The sequence below is a fragment of the Bos indicus x Bos taurus genome, chromosome 8, assembly GCF_003369695.1.
Source record: "Bos indicus x Bos taurus breed Angus x Brahman F1 hybrid chromosome 8, Bos_hybrid_MaternalHap_v2.0, whole genome shotgun sequence".
Classification (NCBI taxonomy): domain Eukaryota; kingdom Metazoa; phylum Chordata; class Mammalia; order Artiodactyla; family Bovidae; genus Bos; species Bos indicus x Bos taurus.
In genome coordinates this window covers 24,784,396-24,794,568 of record NC_040083.1, presented here as the reverse complement: position 1 = coordinate 24,794,568, position 10,173 = coordinate 24,784,396, and the positions used below count along the sequence as shown (strand labels likewise).

At 43.2% G+C, this 10,173-nt stretch overlaps 1 protein-coding gene across 2 annotated transcripts in view; it reads left to right on the top strand.

Annotated features, from left to right (window-relative positions):
- The first annotated feature begins 5,511 nt into the window (after positions 1-5,511).
- Positions 5,512-10,173, top strand: part of DENND4C (DENN domain containing 4C) — a 117,852-nt gene continuing 113,190 nt past the window's right edge. For both annotated transcript variants that reach the window (XM_027549161.1, XM_027549160.1), the window contains exon 1: positions 5,512-5,901. The gene's annotated coding sequence lies outside the window, so the exon portion shown is untranslated. The remainder of the gene's footprint in view (positions 5,902-10,173) is intronic.

Genomic DNA, 10,173 nt, shown 5'->3' with positions numbered 1-10,173 from the left:
CCCTGGCACTGTCCCTGAAAGTGCTGGACAGTTTCATAGTGCTGACCCCTGCCCCATTTCTCTTCTAGCGTGCCAAATGATGTCCTCCTTAACCTCCAGTTCAGCTGATCCACCTTTGAATCTGGTGATTAAGGAAGATATCATTTGGTAAGAGATGAGATGGTGGTATCATACAGCGAAATGAGGTAGCTTGAAAAGGAATAGTTCTGGTGTGGGAGGTGATGCAAGACAGGAAGGGAAATAAGAACTGTATCTTGAACATGTACAGTGTGAGATAACATTTGGACACTGGAGGTAGTTTGACGGTTAAATCTACAGCTTAGGGAAAACTGGAGCTAGAGCAGTAAATTTGGGAGTGACCAACACACAGATAATGCCACCGAGCTGAATGAGATCACTTAAGATGAAGAAGAGCTTAAACCTAGAACAACAGAAAGGGGTTGAAATAATTATTTTCTATTGATCCTTTAAAGAGATGGCTTATAGAATTTAGTTCATTTTCTCCTTTTCTGTGTGAAAGGAACTATAAAACTACAGGGAAATTTGAATTGGTATTAAAGGGTATCAGCATCAGATCCCATCTTTTTTTGGGGGGTTAGGACATGTCAAGCCTTACTTAGCCTATTACATTCAGATTAAATGTAAATTGGAGATGATCATTTTTGAAATTTTTAGGCAGTCTCTGATTCTTAAGTATTACAGAGTTTTTGAACTGGATAATGAACCACCTTTGAGGGGAAAATCTGAAAGGAAAGAATCCCTACCCTATATTCTCTGAAGCACGGAGGGAGCTAGAAAAAAGTTGGGACTGGGAAGTTAATATTCTAGTGCACCAAAAAGGAGTATGGCAAACTCAAACCCTCTGGGCAGGAGTTGTATCCAAGGGACTAGATCCACAAGTAGGAAGGGGCGAGAGAAGGTGTAGTATCAATATGGTAAGGTTCTTGGTCATTAAACACGTTAACAAAATATTTACTAAAATAAAATATCAATTAAAAAATTTTTAGGGCTTCCCTGGTGATCCAGTGGTAAAGAATCCACCTCCCACTGCAGGGGATACAGCTTTGATCCCTGGTTGGGGAACTAAGATTACACATGCCAGGGGGCAACTAAGCCCATATGCTGCAACTACTATACCCACCCTCTAGAGCCTGTGCTCAGCAACAAGAGAAGCCACCGCGATGAGAAGGCCATGTACTGCAACTAGAGAGAAGCCTCTGCTTCCTGCAACTAGAGACAGCCCATGTATAGCAATGAAAACCAAGTACAATCAAAAAAGAAAAAAGACAGAAAAAGTTAAAAAACAAATTTTTTTAATGGTAAAAATGGCCTTGTGGGTATGATTTTTAAAAAGTCCTTATCTTTATCTTATCCACAAAAATGGCATTGTGGGTATGGTTTTTAAAAGTCCTTACAGTTATCCTGAAATACTTACAGGTGAAACACAATGTTGAGTATTTGCTTGAAGATGCTCAGAAGAAAGAAGTCAGAAGGGGATACATGATACAAGATTAATTATGAGTTGAGCCAGGCTTCAGCAATACGTGAACTGTAAACTTCCAGATGTTCAAGCTGGATTTCGAAAAGGCAGGGAAACCAGAGATCAAATTGCCAACATCCGCTGGATCATGGAAAAAGCAAGAGAGTTCCAGAAAAACATCTATTTCTGCTTTATTGACTATGCCAAAGCCTTTGACTGTGTGGATCACAATAAACTGTGGAAAATTCTGAAAGAGATGGGAATACCAGACCACCTGACCTGCCTCTAGAGAAACCTGTATGCAGGCCAGGAAGCAACAGTTCGAACTGAACATGGAACAACAGACTGGTTCCAAATAGGAAAAGGAGTATGTCAAGGCTGTATATTGTCACCCTGCTTATTTAACTTATATGCAGAGTACATCATGAGAAATGCTGGGCTGGAGAAAGCACAAGCTGGAATCAAGATTGCTGGGAGAAATATCAATAACCTCAGATATGCAGATGACACCACCCTTATGGCAGAAAGTGAAGAACTAAAGAGCCTCTTGATGAAAGTGAAAGAGGAGAGTGAAAAAGTTGGCTTAAAGCTCAACATTCAGAAAACTAAGATCACGGTATCCGGTCCCATCACTTCATGGCAAATAGATGGGGAAATAGTGGAAACAGTGGCAGACTTTATTTTTTGTATTATTTTCCAAAAAATACTGCAGATGGTGACTGCAGGCATGAAATTAAAAGATGCTTACTCCTTGGAAAGAAAGTTATGACCAACCTAGACAGCATATTAAAAAGCAGAGATAATACTTTGTCAACAAAGGTCCTTCTAGTCAAGACTATGGTTTTTCCAGTGGTCATGTGTGGATGTGAGAGTTGGACTATAAAGAAAGCTGAGTGCTGAAGAATTGATGGTTTTGAAGTGTGGTGTTGGAGAAGACTCTTGAGAGTTACTTGGACTGCAAGGAGATCCAACCAGTCCATCCTAAAGGAGATCAGTCCTGGGTGTTCATTGGAATGACTGATGTTGAAGCTGAAACTGCAATACTTTGGCCACCTGATGCGAAGAGCTGACTCATTTGAAAAGACCCTGACGCTGGGAAAGATTGAGGGCAGGAGGAGAAGGGGACGACAGAGGATGAGATGGTTGAATGGCATCACCGACTCAATGGACATGGGTTTGGGTGGACTCGGAGTTGGTGATGGACAGGGAGGCCTGGCGTGCTGCGGTTCATGGGGTTGCAAAGAGTCGGACACAACTGAGCGACTGAACTGAACTGAACTGATGGGTACAGAGGCTTCTATTTTTGTTTGTATTTTATTGTTTTCATTGTTTTCTATAATAAAATGCTTTTTAAAATTAATCTTTGAAATAAAGAATACATCTATTTTTTTGATCAGCAGTCAGGACAATTTGCTATGATGTTAGGAATATCGGTCATGTTTGGGGAGAGCTGGATAAAGAATGTGCTGACTAACTCCAAAAGACTCAAGATGAGCCTTTCCTGATAAAGCTGAGACAGAGTCTCCAGCCAGATAAGATACTGGAGTGGAGAACAAAGAGAAGAGTGTGCTGGAGCTCCCTGTGGAGAGTGGAACACAGAGTCACTTAGATACCATATGAATAAAGCAGATCTAGTGTTTGCTGATGTCATTCTTACTAAAAACTCTTTCTAAAACAATAAACTAAGAGTGCCTACAGGCACCAGGCCTTCAAACACTATGTTTTTGAGAATTCATTACGAGGGGCTGGAACGAAATAATTTGTTAATTTACAAGGTATGGATTATAGGAAATCTGGAGCAAGTTATTCTGTTTGGGAAGATAAAGAGCCATGAATTTAGTACTGTTGACCCCTGAACAACATGTGTGTTAGTGGTGCCAATCCCCTTGTGCAGTCCAAAATCTGCATATAACTTCACAGTCAGCCCTTCATATCTGCAACTCCACAACCGAGGATTCAACCAACTGCAGATCTTATAGTATTGTAGCAAGCACTTATTGGAAAAAATCCCCATATCAATAAATCTGCACAGTTCAAACCCACAGTTCAAACTGCAGTTGTTTGTCAACTGCAGTTCCTATTCAACTCTGAAATCACCAAAACTGAGCCTGGGAGACTTCTACTAACAAGTAAGTTAAGAAACTTTGCTAGGCCTTAATTTCCCCATCTATTCAATGAGGTAATTAGACTAGACAATCTCTGTAGTGATTCCCTTCAGCTCTTTTCAGCTCTGAAATTCCATGAAACAATTAAAACAATTTTTTTATATAAAATTTTAAAAAGACATAAAATGCAGAAAACAACATAAGGAAACCTCAAGTACCAATCACTACACTTCAACATAATGTCCAATTTTATTGTACCTCAACCCCTACTCATCTTCTTGCTCCCACTATTATTCTGAAGCCAATTCTAGACATCCTATGAAATATATTTTAATGATTCTCTTGAAGCAAAGATAGTTTATAAACAACATATCACACAAGTTAGTCTCTCCACTTTTCCAAGATGCCTTCTCTTACTGCAGCTGTAAACACTGTCATTTAACTTGGCATTGCAGAATGCTAAGGATCACATGCTGAACCCAGATACTCAGTAAAGGAGGAGTTACCTTTTTTTTTTCTTTTGCCCTGCAGGTGTAGCTTATGGGATCTTAGCTCCCCCAGCACGGATTGAAGCCAGGCCCTTGGCAGTGAAAGCATGGATTTCCTAACCACAGATCCACCAGGTTAAGTCCCTAGTATAGAAAGACAAGAAGTTCACAAACTAATTCTGAAGTATTAGTTCCTTTGTAAACTTTTGACCAGATAGGGTCACTGTCAGTGACTGGTTACCACTAGGCTCAAAATGACTCCAACCTAGTATTAAATAAGACATTTTTATTGCTGTGCATTTCTACTGAATCAACTCTTTACTAACATGGCCAGGGAGATAGTTTCTGCACCCCATATATGCAATAAACGTTGGGAAAAAATTGTCAACAGGGGCCTCATGACCAAAGTTTAATCTCATACTTCTCAGGGAAAAAAAAAAAGTCAAAAAACAGATTCAATAAGGAGAAAGTAATTTCAGGAAAATGATCTCTGTGTGTGTGAATACTTATTAGATATGCACAAATCTTGTCAATTCTAATTCTGACCTGCCACGGAATCTAAGAAGTCACTCGCCTTTTTTTTTTTTTTGTCCAGAAGGTGAAAATGTTCTCCTAATTTGTTTTAAACCATTTGCTTCTTCCTGAATAACTAGCTGCTATTTTTTCATGTATATATAATTGCATATATATAATTATTTCAGGACGTAGTCTACAACATCTCATATAATTTTCATTAAGGGAACCGATCATGCATGCAGCCGTATATATGAGGAGGCTACACTTTTAGGAGGCAGGAGCGGGCTGATGATTTAAACGAGAGATTTCCAAGTTCCAAGTTCCCATCCCCAAATCTCAGTCGAGGCAGCGACACCAAGCGCGGTCTAAGACTCTCCAGGGGCGCTGCAGCCGGGAAGGGCTTCGGGAAGCCACAGTCGGTGGGGTTCTCTCCTGTCCGGGAGGCCCCCAGTCATACGTGGAAATTCCAACTCCCACCCCGAGAAGGAAGCTTCTCGTCCAGAGACCCGTATCCCTCTCGACAGTGTTCTCAGTGACTTTGAGCGACTCGGCGTCACTTTCCCCGCCTGTGAAAAGCCCGAAAGGAGCAGCCGCCACCTGCCCGGGGCCAAGGCAATAAAGCCACACCAAACTGCGAGTCTGAGCCCCGCAGGAAGGGGTGCAAAGCGGTGCCTTGAGCCTCTTCTCCCTGACTAGTTTCTGCTAGGGAGCCGCAGGACGGACGCGGAGGAGGTGCTCTCCCAGGGTGGCGGCACTGGGACCGGGCACCCCGCGGGGTCGCGGATAGTGAGGGGGAGGGAGCAGTGACCCCGCGGCCTCGGCCCTCTCCGGGGGCGGGGCTCGGGCGCTGCTCCGCCCCCCGCGCCCTCTTTTCCCCTCCCCTCCCCACGCCCTTTTCTACCGCCCCCGCAGTAGGAAAGGGAGCGGGAGTGGGGGGGAAGGAAAGTGCTGTTCTATGGAAAGGGGCGGAAGGAGGCGGAGGAAAAAAGAAAAAGGGAACAGAAACATGGCCGTCAGCTGTCGGGGCAGCAGTGCAGCGCGCAGCTCCTAGGCAACCCGCTGCCCGCACGGCCGGCCTCTGGTGAGCCGAGGCGCCAGCGCTAGCTCGCGCTCCCGGCCGTTACCCCTCGCTGCAGGAGGCGCCCCTGGAGACCTAGCCCCGGAGCCGGCGCAGGCGCAGACCAGGCGGCGGTGGCCGCGGGAGCCAGTCCCCCGCCCTGCTCTGCCGAGAGAGACCAGGCCCGAAGCCGGCGCTTTCATGCCCCAGGAAGGGGCTGTGCTCGGGTGGCGCTGAAGGAAGATCGGGCAGCAGGTGAGTGTGCGGCAGAGGACCTTTGGCGGAGGAACCCTGCGCCGCGCCTCGGGCCGGCCCGAGCTTCCGGGCCGGGAGGGCGCGGGGCAGGTAGCGACTCGGAGGGCTGGGTTCCGACGGCCGGCCTGCGGGGGGTCGCCCGGGAGGCGGAGAGTGGAGAGGGCTGGCATTCCTGGCCTAGTCTCTCTGCGGTTTGCGGGGGCGGGGAGTCCCCAGGATCCTGCGGGGTATGATGCGGGGAGAGGCCCCGCCGGGAAGGGCCTCCCCGCGCTACCGCCCGGGCTTCGGGGAGCCACTGCTGTGGAAGGAAGCGCGAGGGGTCTGGGCCCTGGGGACCGCCAAGGGGACCGCGCGTGGGTGGGGATGGGGGGAAGGGACGAGGACGAGGGTTCTCGAGGGCTTTGCGGCGGAGTGGGTGAAGAGCCGAGATCGGGGGTCTGGAGCGGGGTCTGGGGCCAGGGCGGGGGGAGAACTCGGGACCTGGGCAGGTGTCGCAGGTGAATTGAGGACATCTCCTCTGCCTTACCGTGGCGGATCCTCAGGGCTTCTTTGTTGGCGATGACTTTTAGGAAAGTGACTAAACACAAATAAAACCAACTAATGAGCCCCTAATGCTGACTCTTGTAAAGAGCTGTAACTTTTCTACATTGAAGATGCTATCATCTATCTGCCCTCCCATTCCCCCGGTTTTCTGCTTCATAGACTTTATCCTCCGAAAGATGGTGCCTCGTCAGGATAAATAAATGAGCCAAGCTTTAAACAATGCCCCCCCCCCCCCCCCCTTACCTGTTTGTTTAACACCGGCAAATTTAGGTCAGTTACCGAAGTTACTTGTGCAAATGTGAGGAAGAGAGTCATCTCCAGTAATAAGCCCTCAGCTGTCTGTGTGTTTTGCTTCTGAGAAATTGTCAAGCCTTGTAGTTGGGTAATTGATTTACTGAACCATCTTAATTGTGTGCGAACTCAAGTTAAGAAGTTCTCGCTAGACCCTAATTTAAGATAGGGGTAGGTTTTCCCTTCCGGGAAGGGTGTGGTAAGGAGAGAATGTTAGTGCTAAGGCGCTAAGTTTTCAATAAATGTTACATTTGAGGTGATCATGTGTATTAAGCTTTCCGAAATTAAGAGAATTGTATGATTTTTATGTGTACACGTGACACGAGCAAAACTGAAGGAAGGAAAACTTCATCTCAGCACTGAAGGATACCTATTCTTTTATCAGTATTACCATGACAAAAAAAAACCCGTCGCTTTTATTTTATGCCCTGTATTACTGTTGAAAATTTGATAAACTGCTTCTTGGTGTGAAACTGGAATTCAAAAATGAACTTAGATTTGTATTCATGAGGTTAATCTGCTTCTCCTTTAAATTTGCTTTGACTCGTTTTTCTAGTAATGTCAAACTCGATCCACACTTTCCCCTCATTGGTGTCTCCTGTGGCCATTTTGCCTAATAGTTGATTAGGATTATATTATTTACCGGTAATGTGGCAGTTCACTTTGTCCGTAGTACCTCACTTACTGTACTACTGTTTAGACTTGCATGATGGAAAAGCTATGATGTTAGAAATTTTGAAGTTGTAAGGTTGGAGTCATTTACTCGTGTGTAATTTGTAAATGAATGCATTATGTTGTTGAGAGTAAATATAGTATTTTGTCGTTTAAACTTGAGCTTTCAGCTGGGGAAATTGGCAGTAGAGTTGGTGTGTGGAGACTGATTTTAAAACGCAACATGTTTTAAATTACAAGGGACTGCAGTGGTGTGTGTAAGATGTAACAATTCGTAGTGCCAGATTTGGAAGGTTATTTGGTTGAGGCAGCTCTGTAAGGAAACATGTTAAGTATCTGCAATAAAAGCTGGTTTGTAGCGATAGACAAGGGATTTTGCGTAGTAAATAATAACCCAAGGAGGCACCTTTCCTCTGTCAGTTGAGACCAAAACATTTCATGTTTTCATTGGAGTTTCCTGCTAAGACAGATACTGATTTTGCATTGCATTTGCTGCTCAGTTTGAAAGTTAGGTTTCAGTCTTATTCTTGCAACTTAAATACAGGTTGTAAAGTAAAAAGGAAAGCTGCTGAGTTAGGGGGCAGATTGTCTCATTTCGTCTTTTTGATTTGCAGATGGAATTTGTTTTAATTTGTATTTCCAATATAATCTATCGTCTGAAACTTAGATATTAAAGGTAAATAAGCTTTTATAGTATATGAATTAAAATTTTGACTTCTGTGTGCTGGTACCACAAGTTGTACCTCCTCTTTAAAATTGTTAGTTTGACATACTTGCAGTAATAGGACACCTTGTTGGAACTGGAGAATCATTTGAAAGAATTAAAACTTGGGGAATGAGTTTGTATAGTATAGCTGGTATAAAATGGTAAGTCTGTGGCATCAGATTGTAGGAAATTCCAAAATCCAGTAACTTCATATTTGAAATTTAAAACTTAAATTTTAGTTAATAGATTTATTTAGTGTTATTTGTGGGGGAAAATTAGGTACTTTTTAAACAAAATTTTTTCTAAATTTATGTCAGTATGTAATACATACAAGTAAGTAAATGTAATAGAATTCTCTTTGTGTGGTATTTGAAAACTAACATGGTGCTACATATTGCTATATTTTATGGTTTTGTATAGTAGTAGTCCAAAGTTTACTATCACAGTTTATTTAACCAGTATTCTGTCTTTTTAATATTTTAGTAATTTCACGTTTTCAGTCATAATGCTATAATGAAATCTTTTTGCTAGTATGATGGTCCAACCCACATTAAACTTTTGAAAATGTAGTCATTCTTGTACTGCTTCCTTTGCAGTGGATCATGAGGGCTCTCACAATACAGTATTTGAGGAATGAAAGCAAGGTGAAAACTGTGGATGTGCATCTGGGACTTGAATTCATTGGGTACAGATCAAAATATAATTCGTCTCTGTTACTGATTTGCTGCAAGTTTCTGTAATAATTCTGTTTTATTTTTCAATATAATAAAATTCTTAACTCTCATAGTAATATTTGGGGCATAAATATTTCTAACTGGACCTCATTTCAGCCAAATTTAATATTTGCAAATACATATTTATAATCATTTGACTTACAGAATAGTTATTTTATGTTTTTTTTTAAATATTTGAAATATTTTAAAGGATTCTTTGACTCTCATTTGTCAAATGTGTGGTTCCTTTGTCTCTTAATTTAGGGATGCTTAGATTCTGAAAGCATAAATGTTAGGAGTCTCTGTTTAATTGTAGAAACAAGTCTCTATTAAATAGGTACTATGCTATCTGCCGGAGAAGGCAATGGCACCCCACTCCAGTACTCTTGCCTGGAGGATCCCATGGATCGAGGAGCCTGGTAGGCTGCAGTCCATGGGGTCGCACAGAGTCGGACACGACTGAGCGACTTCACTTTCACTTTTCACTTTCATGCATTGGAGAAGGAAATGGCAACCCACTCCAGTGTTCTTGCCTGGGGAATCCCAGGGACGGGGGAGCCTGGTGGGCTGCCGTCTATGGGGTCGCACAGAGTCGGACACAACTGAAGCGACTTAGCAGCAGCATGCTATCTGCTAGGGAAAAAAAGATGAATAACATACAGTCTGCCTGTTAAAGTCTAGCAGGATAAACATGCTAGTCTTGTAGACAAGCATCCACATCATGACAAACCTAGAATAGAGGAAACGGTGCTGTTGTAGCAGAAAGAAATACCTAGGTGTTTTGGGTGTGGATTAAATATAGTTTACATAGAAGACATTTGACTTAAAACTCAAAGATGTGAAAGGCACAAAGTAGTGAGAGAATGTGATGGGCTTTATTAAAATGTAAGTAATTTAGTCTTGGGGCACAGGTAATTTTGAAGGGAAGTGGGGAGTAAGCTAGAGGGGTAAATAGGAACTATGTCATGAAGAATCTTAAAAGTCAGATAGGAAATTAAGACCATAGACACTGTAGGGAACAGGGAGTCATTTAATGATTTTAAGGTGTTCAGTATCTGGGTCAATAATGAAGGATGCATTGGGAAAGCAGCTTGAGTGAGACTGCACGTTCAGCAGCTGGAAGATCTTGCAGGCATCTGCGTGAGAATTGAGAACAGCAGTGGTACGGATGAAAGAAAGTGAGTAGAACTGAAAACTGTGCAGACATTTTCCTCTGCTTGAAAAGCCCTACCTCTGTCCTTGCCTACTGGGCACCTGTCACACCAGCCTACTTTTAGATTCCTCCCCTCAGAGCCTTTGTGTGTACTATTCCATTTACCTGTTACTTTTCTGAGAGGTCTTTTCCAT